The sequence below is a fragment of the Oratosquilla oratoria genome, chromosome 13, assembly GCF_046742065.1.
Source record: "Oratosquilla oratoria isolate Oo_2021 chromosome 13, ASM4674206v1, whole genome shotgun sequence".
Classification (NCBI taxonomy): Eukaryota; Metazoa; Arthropoda; class Malacostraca; order Stomatopoda; family Squillidae; genus Oratosquilla; species Oratosquilla oratoria.
In genome coordinates, this window is record NC_134789.1 from 32,914,746 (window position 1) to 32,919,745 (window position 5,000).

Below are 5,000 nucleotides of genomic sequence, written 5' to 3' on the forward strand. Positions count from 1 at the left end.
CCAATTTGGATAAAAATCGAAGATTATTATCTTGGTAGGGGTAGGAGTAAACCCAGTGGTGAACTTGTGTGAATTTGTTTATCTAACATTTCGTATAGATATCAGTTCTCAGTAAGATTACAGAAAGAACGTCTTGAAAGAAATAATCACAGAAGTTCACCAATATGTTTCCTTGTACCACTCCTAAAACTTTACGTCATGAATCATGATATTTGTCGTCAGAACTATCAAATGAGTAGATATTATAAAAGAAAAAAATGAATGTGTTACGGAAACATAACTAAGGGTTTGTGAAAAAGTATTAGGAAATGCAGCCTGAATAAGTACATTGACTTATTAAACAACTCGGAATATGAAATAGGACAGTAAGATTACGTAAACGAATTTGAGGCAAAAGCAGGCAAATGGAAACACAATGCAACTCTTATCATAACAATTATGTAAATACAATTGGGTAATTACACACAATAATTACGCGCCCGCGCGCGTGTGTGTGTGTGTTTGTGTGTTTTTATTTCAAAATGTTTATTAACACAGATACATAGTTAGTGTTTTGGGTACTAGTGAGGGGAACTACCTTAATTTATTTATATAATTTGATCAGAATTTCTTTCCGTTCACAATAGTTAACCCATCTTGATAACAATTGCCCTGCAGTGCTGCAGCAACTTGATGGCCTCCGTTTGAAAATTCTAACTGATTAGCTTCAGTTATGATATTGTGTACATATTTTCCGTTTAATACACTTCAGTGAGATCCTTGCAGCTGAATGTGCGTTCACTTTGTAGGAAAATTCTAACTTTATTTGGGCTTGATAAGTGTACCAAGTAATGGTGTATTTTAAATTCTAATTTCATATTAAGGGACTCGAAAAACTTACGGGAATTTAATTACCAGTTTGGTAAGCCTTGTGTGGATATCGTCTCTTAATCATAGAAATGGAAGACACGGGAGGGGGTCTCGGTGGGCACTGTTAGGGCTCTTGATCGTGATGACGTCACTGATTTTTTTCGCACTCTCTCTCTCTCTCTCTCTCTCTCTCTCTCTCTCTCTCTCTCTCTCTCTCTCTCTCTCTCTCTCTCTCTCTCTCTCTCTCTCTCTCTCTCTCTCTCTCTCTCTCTCAGACGATCGCGTTCATACTTGAATTGCTGGTGTAGTACAGCACATTAGGTAATGTTTCGGCCAGCTAACTCAGCAGTTTCAAATTTTGTAGTTACCTAATTGTAGTATATAGGAAAGGAGAGACACTCGTCGAGTCCCGTCTCCTTTTCTCCAATTTCTATCAAATTCTTGTCCAGTTCTAAATTGATTTATATCCTTGATTTCCAGTTATCATATATAGATTTGAACTCATGCATCGTGTCTGTATCTCTGTGTATAAACTTGTGTGATAGTCATTGTGTGAATGTCTATGACTGTGTATATTTGTGTGTGCACATTTTTATGCGGCGTATGTGTTTGTGTACATATTATGTGTACATGCGTTTACACATTCGCTCTTGCTAGATACCTTCCAGAATACATTGATCATATTATATCCTAATATTGAACTTTACACACAAATGATATATTCTTTCTTTGTCGACCTCAACCGATTACGAATATTCCAATCGTCTTGAAATTGTACTTACAAATTTTTACGGCGAGGTAAGAGGCTGTCATAGCTGAAGAGGAGAAGAATAAGAAGTGGAGGCAGAGTCCTCTGGAGTGGCGAGGGCGCACAAAAAAAAAAAAAAAAAAAAAAGAGGGACAGGATAAGAGTAGGAAACTAAAGATGATCGCACATATTCGGCTGAATTTTTTATTCTTTCTCGTATTTGGTCTTTCTCCAATGTTCTTTCTTTCCATTCTCTCTCTCTCTCTCTCTCTCTCTCTCTCTCTCTCTCTCTCGCTTTCATCCTTTTCCTCTTCCTCTCTATCTTTCCCCATCTATCTCGTTCTCTCTCTCTCTCTCTCTCTCTCTCTCTCTCTCCGTCCATTCTCTTTCTCTTTCTCTGTCTCTACCTATCTATCTATCGATCTGTGTATCTACCTGCACCTTCGTTTCTCTATATATGTCTATCTACATATAGATCGGTGTCTATCGACTCCCTCCTCTCTCTTTCTCTCTCTCTCTCTCTCTCTCTCTCTCTCTCTCTCTCTCTCTCTCTCTCTCTCTCTCTCTCTCTCTCTCTCTCTCTCTCTCTCTCTCTCTCTCTCTCTCTCTCTCTCTCTCTCTCTCTCTGCAAGTTTTAAAAAAATAACATTCCCTCATTGGCCTGGTTATTTACCTTGCCATTACACGAAGCTCCTCTCAGTCTCCTCCGGCTCGGCAAATATTGGCGAGCGTCCTGCCTTCACCTAATTATATTATAACAAATATTGGCCCTTCTCATTTTTAGTCTTCTTGCACCTTTACTACGCATTACCGTTCCCCGTTCCCCCAAACTACACCAATCCTTCCCTTCCTCCCACCCCAACCCTCACACTGAGGCCCCACAAACACGAAACCGAAAGCGTACCTTTATCCGCCTACTCACCATCCACACACTTGTTTTTATTTTATTTTTACGCTATTACCTCTCTCTCTCTCTCTCTCTATATATATATCTATATATATCTCTTATATGTATGTATATACATATATATGTATATATATATGTGTGTTTGTATGTATATACATATATATATATATATATATATATATATGTATATATGTATGTATATACATATATATGTATATATATATATATTATATATATATAATGCATATATATATGTATGTATACATATATATATATATATATATATATATATATATATATATATATGTTGAAACATTGCGACAAGTTGAGAAAGGTAAAAAAAAAAGAAGATACAAGTCTAGCTCCGAGTTTATTACTGACCCGTTTCACTTTGAGCGAAACCCGTTTGAGTTTTGTCCCATAGATGGCATATTCTCTATGGAGAGATACAGTCTTGTCTTTCCTCCGTATAGATGTTTCGTCCTTCGTTCATCCTACCTCTTCGTGGTAGGTTCTCAGCACCTGTTTATTATAACCACCTTCGTCTGTGATTCTTTTCCTGTTCAATGTGTTTAAGCGGAACAACAATTGTGTCCGACCTTTGAATGAATAGAAATATTTTTGCATGTCATAAACACCTATGCAAATATTTTCTGTTGCTGCCATTACTTTCCTACGATAAAAATTTGTAACACAACCTAAAGGATTATGTAGCACAATTTTTACAGTGGAGTTTATATTTGCTTCATTAAATTCAAATGAGGTGATGTGATTTTGTATGGTGGACATACTATAGAAATTGCCTGTAGGTCCTAAGCTTTCCACAGGACTTTGGTTAACTCTACTGTCTTCAAATTATATTACTTTAAGCCCCCATCGTCCCCTGTCTTCCATGTTTATATATGATTAGCCAACGGCGAGGTTGGTCCTTGGTTCTCTTCATCCACCACGTACTTATCACATGCACCACGAGAACCGAGGAACTTCCTCGTGAAGGTCAGTTATCTTAAATGAACAGTTCCCATCAAAAGTCTTGATAGTCTCCTAAATTTAACTACACGAATATGTCAAAATTTTCGAGCATTTTATGTATATTGCTGTACATACATATATATATATATATATATATATATATATATATGTATATATATACATATTTATGTATATATATATGTGTGTGTGTGTGTGTGCGCGTATATATATATATATATATATATATATTTATATATATATATATATATATATATATATATATATATATATATCAAAGTTTATCACTTGAACATCTAAGTATTGTAACATTAATCTAGATTCAAAAGTGACGACAGGACTTCCAGTGGTTTCCTGTGCCATAATGACGTCATCAAAAGCTAGACTCGCTAACTTTCCACACTTCCAATCTCAGCAACAACTCCCGCAAATTCTGCATTCAAATGGAGTTAATGGAATCGCGTTTTTTTTTTCACTGCCACTAGATGACTTAGATAATTTTGCGTTGTGTCGAATTTTAGTTTCGCATCATGCAATGTTATAACTTGTCCTTTGGTTAAAAGAGAATGTAAGCGAGCTGTGTTGCAGATTTTTTTTTTATATGAAAGTGTTAGCGCCCAGCAACAAGGAAATTCTGCAGCGATGATCAAACTTTACTTATATATTATGAAACGCTACTGGATTGTTGCACTTTTATGATTTGTTTATGGATCCATTTGAATAATAGTTTGTGTTTATTTAGTTCATTTCATTATGATCTGTATGCTTGACTCTTTTATGTCGTCCTTGGGATTTTCTCCACTTCTCTTAATTTTGATTGTTTTCTGTCATGTTTGGTTTTATCTAACACTTCTACTAACAGTGTTTCTATGCGCTTTAGCACTTTGTCACTTTTTTCCACACTCTCTCGTCATTCCTTCTTTTGCTGTTACGTAATCACATTGACTGTTACTTGTTCGTTCCCCGTGCACACTTTACAAGTCTTTTTTGTTCATGAATAACCTTGTTGTGTCTTTTTTTCTCTAGCCTTGTCCTTATTCTGTTTTCAATCATATCTTACTCCTTTTTTTATTTATCATAATCGCGTTTTAAGTTTCCAGGCTTACTCTTTTTCTTCTAATTTTTTGCTTCTTTTGTCTTCTATACCTACTAGACAGTTATTTTCTTGTTAAGCACACTCACAGACTGTAATAGTTCTCATCGGGTCTTCTGCAGTTGTCTTCATTAATAAATTTATTTTAGATTTTCTTGTCCTTGCCTTTCAGTTTGTGTGTGCGTGCGTGCGTGTGTGTGTATGTGTGTGTGTGTGTGTGTGTGTGTGTGTGTGTGTGTGTGTGAATATAGATAAGCGTTGAAAATATCAGAGAAAATGTTTGTGTGCATGTATATTATGAATTAATGAATAGAACTTATATTCTAAATAGAATTCATCAATGAAACATGAGTTTTACAAATTATTATCATCAGTCATTATCACTTCAGTTTTTATGATATCCACCGTTATAT

The 5,000-nt window shown here is 35.4% G+C and overlaps 1 protein-coding gene across 1 annotated transcript in view; it reads left to right on the plus strand.

Annotated features, from left to right (window-relative positions):
• The window catches only part of LOC143032210 (uncharacterized), a 458,897-nt gene that overhangs the window by 167,771 nt on the left and 286,126 nt on the right, over positions 1–5,000 (plus strand). The window lies entirely within an intron of this gene.